The 9,042-nt window shown below is 33.4% G+C and overlaps 1 long non-coding RNA gene across 1 annotated transcript in view; it reads left to right on the forward strand.

Moving 5' to 3' along the window:
* The window catches only part of LOC135213075 (uncharacterized), a 66,560-nt gene extending 57,792 nt beyond the window's left edge, over positions 1 to 8,768 (forward strand). The window contains exon 6 of the long non-coding RNA XR_010314071.1: positions 349 to 8,768. This is a non-coding gene — a long non-coding RNA (uncharacterized LOC135213075). The remainder of the gene's footprint in view (positions 1 to 348) is intronic.
* Positions 8,769 to 9,042: the final 274 nt, after the last annotated feature.

Here is a 9,042-nt window from a genome sequence, read left to right on the forward strand (position 1 = left end):
GAAATGGTCATGAAATAACATCCTATATTGGGATAATGGTAGTTTATTGTATTTTGTAGAAGCATAGCAGTTTAGTACTTATATTTCTTTATTAAGTTAGGTTATAGGTCTTCTTGTAAGAACTTGCCTGGATCAAAGGTCTTGTGGTTAGAAAGTGACAAACTTATTTATTAATGCAGAAATACTTACAGATAATTCAATCAAACTTCTTTTTTTTTATTTACTTCTAAACCACAAATTAAACTTATGTTTTGATAGGTGCTGAATTTTTTTCAGTGTATATTGAAAAGTAGGTACTCATCATGCATAAATTACAGAATGTAATTACATATTGAATTCCTCTTTCAGAGTGAAGCTGGTCGCTTACTTGAATGGAACGAACACATAGCCACAAAATTAGTGGTGATACACATCATGTAGTCTGTCAGTTTCAAGAAAACCTTCATTCTGCAATACAAGCCTTATATGTGATTTGTAACCTAAAAAATGGATTTTAGCATCCGTCAGGATTCAAGTGGGGGCGGTTTCTAATTTTGAAAATATTTTTGTAAATTGGTTAGTGAGGCTCTAAATATTGTAATGTTGGGTCATTAACAGTTATTGGTATTTGTTTTAGTAAGATGTCAGAATTTGTTAGTTAATTTATTTCTCTTCAGTTCCTAAAATGTGTAGTTGTTCGATGTGGTATACATAGTTTCATCAAGTAAGATCCTATTGCATTTATTTCTTATACACACCATCCAATCTTTCATTTTAAATTTGCATAAATGATTCAAGTCTAAATTTACAAAATCCTTATTGTTCATAACTTGATTTAACTTCAAATCATCACTGACTTGGTTATCATTCTAGTCTGAAATCTTGGTCATGCTATATATATTTAGAACCTCATTTTAAATCTCACTCATCAGTATGTTGGAATCTGTCAAAGTTTGTTTTTGTTTGTATAGAAATAGAAAGAGGTTATATAATTTTCAGCTAAAGTCTAGTTAGTACTGATTAACTTTATAGTGTACTTGTAAGTCTGTCAATCCTTTAACAATATGATAGCATTGTTTAAATATAATGTATTTGTGTTTTATGGCAGTTTAAGGAATCAGTTGTTATATATTTTTTGATGTGTGAAGTAACAAAGCACATAATGATCACAGTGTGGCTACAAATAAAATAAAATAAATAAATTTTGGATATCAGTTTTAGAAAGTTACTTTATAAGTTGAATGATAATCAGTTATTTCTGATGAGCAAACATTACTATATCCCTATAACAAAATTTGTTTAGAATGAGAAAATATTCAATTACAGAACGTAAACATAAAGTTCAGATCGTTACAAATTGTTTTTGCTGTTAAAGCAATACCTTGTCAGAAGTCATAACACTTGATTTTAATTATGATTCGTACAGCCTCATTACTTAAAAATTTTGATAATGGCTTGTTATTTTTACTACTCTAAATAACAAATCGTTAAACAGTTGGGGTACCTGATTGTTTATCTTTTTTGTATAGTTCACTACCACAGATTTATAGATGGCTCTACGAATTTGGCTTTTACTAAAGCCTGGAATGATCTGAGCCATAAGTCTGGAGCAGTGGAATTTCAGAAGTTCGAATTGAGTGCATATGCTTTCTAGTTGAACAGCCCCACATGAGTCATATTTCACAATTGATTTTTTATGTTATTTTTCAAATAGCATATGCACTGTAGTTTGTCAAAATACATGGTTTACAGAGTTTTGTGGTCTTCAGAAGACTTTTGAAAATACTTTTTTTTAGAGGAAGTTAAATTTTAATTTTGTCACTTTTGCTTAGACACCCAATAGGGTCTTGATTTTTTAACCTTAAGAGATTACTAGTGTGCTTTTTTATATATTAATTCAAAGCTACCTGTGGTTCTCCTACGTGTTAATGTTAATTTAATTTTGTATATCCACACTACGGTTATGAGACTAAAAATAGTTCATAAGATATTGCTAATGGAAATTAAACATTCTTTCCCATCAGTTTTGTACTGTAACTGATCAGAGTGAGATTTATACAATATTAATTTGTTTAGATATATTTAAGAGTAAGTTTTTGTGGCATTCAAAGGGGAAGTTCTGTTGTTGTGGGATTCAAAGTATGTAGTTCTCATACAGCCCCATGTTTTTCCTTTGAACTTTTAAAATCTACTTCCCTTGTTATAGATTGAGGATTTGAAAGGATAGCTTTCTGGATTACCCAGTAGTATTTCCAGTTATGTAGAAATAATGGCATATTTTGCGTACAAATTTAAAATATTCAAAGGGTTATTGAATAGTACAGTCCCTGCTTGTGTTATTGTTTTATGGGCCAGTTTAAGGATAAAAGCATGACAATCCTTTCTAGTATTTTGAAATTCATGAAGGATAATAGCATTCTATAATGCACTTCTGAACTTTAAATTCTCTACAGGATACTGTACTGTGAAGTGTGAATTGCTTTCATATATCAGTCAGAGTACTCTCCAGTTCCAATTCTTTTATGATTGTGTAGTACTTTAACAAAGCACATAGAATTCAGATTACTCTCTCTCTCTCTCTCTCTCTCTCTCTCTCTCTCTCTCTGCTGCATGAGCAAACCTTAATGAATAAATGAGGGATTGTTTTCTTGAGTTCACATTTTGATTGCATTCTGCAGAACTTCCCTTTTATCCTTCTGATGCTTTCCTTCAGTTTCAGGTCTCCCATACCCTCTCCTTGATCCTGTCCTCTCCCAAACTCAAAATGTTAAAAAAGCTACTAGTCAACGTTCATATGACTTACGAAGCTCCCTCTGCCGCCCCCCCCCTCCCCCCATGGAAACCTTCCTCTTCTCTAGCATCAGCGTTTGCCATTTTCTTCTTCTCCACCAAAGGGCCAGAGAGTTCACGAACTAGATCGTGCGTTGTTCATGAATTTCCCTTGTGCAGAACTAGTTCATTCCTTTACTTGGTGTAATGAGAGCAGTATAGCCTACTGTGTGAATTCATGTATTGTACTTGTCAAATGTTAATATGCTGTCCTGGTAAACATGTTGGATATTGGTCCAGTTATTTTTCCAGCTGTCTTGTCAAGGAAGGTTTTATCTTGACAGCCAAAGTCATAGGCAGTAATTGTCTTGCCACGCCTTGTTTAAGTTGCTAAAAACTCGACACTTCAAGTGCTGTGAAAGTATATTTTAATAACTAGACGTCTTGAATTGTAGAAGTTTGTAATGTCAACTGTACAGGCTTCATTTTGGTAACTATGTCTAGTGGATATGTATTGGGCTACACTTTATCAAATATGCCACGAACAGTGTAAGTGGTTGACATTGTAATATGAATAGATTTGATGTAACACACTCTCAAGATAATGTATGAATTTTTGCAGTTGATTTGGAAAACTTTCATTGCTGATGTTTGTGAAATTTAAAGTTCAAGGTTACTGAAAATTAATGTTAAATGTTAATGAAAATTGTTTCAAACATAAATGTACCAAGGAATTTGATGAGAGGTCATTCTGAAGTCTTGCATTTGAGTACTTTTTGTTACCCTGAGATACCTGGACTCTCCGAAAAGGGGTCCAGCTAGGTTCGTAAATGTCCATTTTGTCTCTGATTTTTACCATTTGTGTCCTTGACATAAAGGAGGGCTAAAGAACTGCTATAATCATCTTTAGACTAACTGTGCCATAAGTTTTTGAATATCTTGTTAGTGTGAATGCTGTCTAGGTGCATTTGTGTTTGGGTGTTGTATTTAGGATGTGAAAGTTGGTTTGATGAGCAACTTTATAAATTTCTTGTTGTTGGTATGCAAGCTGTCAGGGCTGTTTGTGTGTGTGTGTGTGTGTGTGTGTGTTTGTATTTTAAAAGAGACTGCCCTGGTTTGTGGTTTGTTTCCTCGCTTCCTGCCATTGATTAGAATATGGAAGTTGTCTGTTTTTGGTTTTGTGTTCTTTAAAGCTTTTCTTCATGGGCGATGTAATGGTCTTAGGTAAATTTTTGTGTCTCTTTAACTTGTTAAATGTGTAGGCATGAGGTTAGTACTGATGTGCAAGAATATACCTGGTTTCAGTTCTTTGCTATTTTAACAGCATCATTATTGTAAATCATAATTGTCAGGCATTACATGTACAATAATTTTTTCAAGCTCTTACTAAATGCGAAATCACCATTTAGGAATTCAGTGATAAGTCGTTATTAGATTAAAACTGCTTGAAAATTGCAAGGAACCAGTAACAATGAAAATGTTACTTTTTGGCTTATGTTTTCCCCGTGGATGTCTTGATCTTGCAAATAAATGTTAACACTATATCTTTATTTATTTCTTGGTTCTGTCTTATAGTCTTGAGGAGATCATTGATTGGTTATCAGTTCTGTAGTAGACATAAATTAAGAGCGACAAAAACTATGATAACAGCAGAGAAACTTATAATAGAAAAACCCATTTGTACTATCATATAGCAGTAATTTCAAAGATATTTCTCGTGTAATTAAGAATTAACAATTAATATAAATTCAAGAATAATAATACAGTGAATTAAGCAGGTCCCAAGAAGTAAAGCAGTTTTCATAGTACATTAACTAATAGATGGAAGTAGTGAATGAAATTTTATTAATGAATCAAACATAGTTGGATGTGACACTCTCTCTCTCTCTCTCTCTCTCTCTCTCTCTCTCTCTCTTGTATTTAATGAATTCCTGATTTCATAAGTGATGTTTCATTGCTTTTCTACAACTGGTTGTTTCTTGCACATCAGTATAGTAGGTTGATAAAGGCCAGGTACATACATATAGAGATACCATATAAGTGTCTAATTGTCTGGAAGCATAATTGGATAATTACGTATGTGGAATGTTTGGTTTTTGCACTCTCATTAGTATAGTGAATTCCACCACAAGAAGTTAAAGATTTTACTGATTAGTGCAATAATTCATTTAAAGATGGCCTTTGGTATCATATGGAGCGAAGTTGTCCTTTTACCAATGTCTTTTGAGTTATTCATATATGAGCAGCAAGTTATTACTGTATATGCTGGTGTTTAAGGTTACTTGACGTAAAAATGTAGGGTTAGTGGTATGTTCACTGTATATAAATGACCACAAATTTATTAAATTAAATAACATTATCAGTTGATGTAAGTTAGTTGGTACATGAATAAAATCAATATTTATTGAAATCATCATACCAAATACTATATGTAAAATCAGTACATATCTTTAAGATTTTAAAATATTTGGCAAATCTCACCATTACAAAAAAGTACTTTTGTATTCCCCTAGGAAAAGCATACAGTAAGCATCACAACAAATGTTCAACGACTATGGTGTCACTGTCACCAGAGTAATTACCATTGGAAGTAGGAACTGTCAGTATCACAAAACCCTTTAGTTTGATTATAAAGTACTACCAAGGAAATGTTGGCCTTTAGTAAACAAAAACGGTTTGAAAGTTAAGCACAACTGGGAACTACGGAAATGGCTATGTTTCGTAAACATGAAAGTTAGGTACCCTGATTTACCCTTTCGGTAACTTCAAATTATTTATCAATGTTAAAAAGGCATTGTATAATAAGTATCAATGACAGAATTATTGCCATAAAATGGTCTAGGCTACTTTGAATAAAGCTAGTAACAAATTGAGAGCTCGCTCATTCTAACGTCTAATTAAGGTAATTACCACTGTAATTACTGTTGTTTTGTTTACATTATCGACAGTTATGTTGCTAGTGATTCACTTGAATTACCTATGGTTTTTACCGTTACATATTACATACAGTTTTTTTGTTTACAGTGTCGATAGTTGTGACTGCAGCTAACTATTGACACAACTGTCGACACTTCAGGGGTTAACCTATCATTAGAAATCTTGGGAGGATGTAAGGTCGCTTTGTACTCAGCATATAAGATGAACCCCCATTTTGAGAGAGATTTATTCAGGTTAAAGGGTCGACTTTTATGTCAGCATATATGGTACGTTCCAGTGTTTTAAAATTAAATCCTAATTGTTTTACCTCAGTGTTAAGGAAATTTAATGTTGCATTTTTTTATGTGAGCACATATAAATATGGAAGGGCTTGGCAAATTATGTAATTATGAAAGGAAATTTATTACATGAATTGAGAAACTGAACAAAATCAGCTTTCCATATGTTGAGTACTAGTTAGCCCCCTTCGTGACCCTCAGGCGTATGTCTTGGTACTGTATAATAATTTTTCCATGAGCAAACTTTTTACTTCAGTGATCAGATTTGTATTAAATTATTTACACACAAATGTGCCATAATCTTTAAACCATTATAATGAAATTCATAAGCAAAGTTCTTTAATTGGTTTTTGTAAGATGTCCAAAGAATAAAAAAAATTTTCAGAGAGAGGTAGCTGCATATCAAAATGGAGGGTTTAAATTCTGGATTCTTAAAATGCAGTTTAGTTTCCCTTTTTTGTTATTCATTAAAACTTATATTTTGCTGTTTGCTGAAATGTTTATTAGGATCATCTTCTAGTCTTAAAAACACTGAAGAAATTCATAGTAAAAGTCTGAATATGTCTTTAAATCTGTAAAATATATCTGTCCCTTCTTAAGTCTAAAAGTCAGTTCATGAAGAAAGATTCAACTCGCACTAAAACAATAACTGCTGCTCCTGTGTTTCTGTAATTAACCAGGAAATTTTAAGTGTATTTAAAATATTGAATGAAGTGCTACATTCCAGTTAATTACTAAGCACTAAATATGGTTGTCATTGCAAACCACATAGAATACAAAATAATTGAATATTCATTGGATTGATACTGATTTAATGTTCCCTTGCATATTCAATTTTTATTTTACCAATATTATATGATCACTGTTGTTTGTCCTTCAAATTCTGTGTTACAGATATTTCAGAGTATACAGTGCATAAGAAAGTAAGAAACTAATCAAATGAATTTATGGGTTCTGTAAAGATTTTAAGTAAAGGGTCTGACAACATTAAATTTTTCTCTATGCGAAAAGTAGTGTTGCCACTTAGCTCTATCAAAATTATGTTGTATCATAAAATTGGTTACAGTGAACAATCTTGGTAGGTAACTAAAAGAGGCTGGTATTGTGCTAGTGGAAGTAATATTGTATTCTTTAAAGTAGTGTCACTCTGTTGGTGCTGGTTAATTGCTTCATTGTTGTTAGAAATTATAAGTCTTGCTTATTGTCAGCTTCTTCATGATGTTGGTTAATATGTGCCTTGTGCTCAAGGGGCTGCTGATTTTCTTGCAATAAGGGAACCATTTCCCTGAGGTTTTGTTTTTTCTTCCAGCTGCTGTATGTCATAAGTTTAGTTTGCCTCTCAGCGTTGCCTTCCCAAGGGTTTGTATTTGAGAACTTATTGCACAGGTGAAGCTAAAGTGATTTATTGGTGGTCCACGCACAAGGTGAATGTGTACTTCGGTCCGATCTGGCTGCCCTGCTGGGGGAAGAAGCATCAGGTAGTCGGGGTAGTATCCTTGTGAGTCTCTTCTTTTTTACCTGACTCAATCATGTACAGGAAATGGAATAAGGTCAAGAGGCCTCATGGTTAGTCGCGAATCTTGTCTGCTTTTGAGAGGGCTTAAGGTGTCGCCAGTTATGGATTGTGCAGCTGTGCTGAAATGTGCATGGGACTGATGGTGACCTTTCAGCCTCCCTTTTAACTTAACTGATTAACTTTCCCCATTTTTCAAAAATGAAAAACTAATTATTTCCCCCCTCCAAGATGCACAACTCCTTTTACTTAGTTTTACTGCGAAACCTTTGTACTGTACTTGGAGTCTTTTGATTCACAATATCATCAATAAAAAACAGAAGAAAAAATGAGGACAAGGACAGCATTCAAGGGCTTAGTAACTTTTCCTGATCAGAAACAAGAATTATTTCTAAGTCTTCAGTTACTAGATGGGACTGAGGAGGGCCTTGGTGGGCTTTCCTTCCCCCCTCCCCCTTTTTTTTTTTTCTATTTTTGGTGATGACTCTACTTACACATAAGTGACATATTTGACCTCAAATGGAGAACTTTAAGTAGACTTCAGTGTCCAGAAGAACCAGAGATGTGTTTTGTCTCTTCAGTGTGACATTTGATTGAGTACTTTTCAGTCTTTCCAGACTAAAATCATGCTTGTATTGGGGGGAAAGAGGCCTAAGTTTTCTGTGACTCTGGCATATGGAGCTTTCAGAAAATGGTGTTTTAAGTTGGTATAATCATATTTCACGCGTAACAAATCAGATACTAAAATTTGTATCATGTATGGCATTCAGTCTTCTAAAAAGATTTTGATAAATTCTCATATTTTTCTAAAGCCAAAAATCTCATTCATCTGCAAATTACATGAACAGTACATATACCTAATACTTAATTGCATGTGCATGTCTCTAATATGTAATTTTGGCCATCAAGTGTTCAAAGTATGAGTAAATCTAGTACTTAAAATTGTGAATTTAAACCTTTCAACATTTTGAATGGTTTTGAGTTATATCAAGGCAGTTACTGACATAGCTAAAGTAGGCAGTTAAAAACCCTACTTGGCAGACAGGTAGATTTGGTAAGTGGACCGAGTCCGAAATGATTTACCAGGTTATTGTTCAGTCATTTGACTATGTACTTCTATTCATACAAGACACTGATACTACTCTTATTCCATCAGTGGGAGAGTGAACAAACTATGAGGATAGTGAACAAGTTTTAAGTGGACTTGTGGCTAGTTTGAAGCAAAGTCTAGTTTGTGAATTCTTTGACCCCTTTCTGTGGTGAGGACAATGGTGTTGTTAGGCTAGAAGGGTGAGGGGGGGGGGTGGGGTGGGGGTGGGGCGATTGTGGAGAATACTCTGTCATATGAACTTGTGTAAGGGGAGAATACTCATTGCTGCTGCATTTAAAAAAAATTTTTCCTTTTTACTTTTCATTACTAATATATATTGTATACCATGTGATAAATAAAAGAATTCACCATATTATTTACTTTTTATTTATCTCCATAAAATTGTAAACATTTTGTTTGATGAGAAAAAAATACGCCTTCAAATTCTTTAAAATACAATACCTTTATATTTGCAC

The sequence above is a fragment of the Macrobrachium nipponense genome, chromosome 42 (assembly GCF_015104395.2).
Source record: "Macrobrachium nipponense isolate FS-2020 chromosome 42, ASM1510439v2, whole genome shotgun sequence".
NCBI lineage: Eukaryota > Metazoa > Arthropoda > Malacostraca > Decapoda > Palaemonidae > Macrobrachium > Macrobrachium nipponense.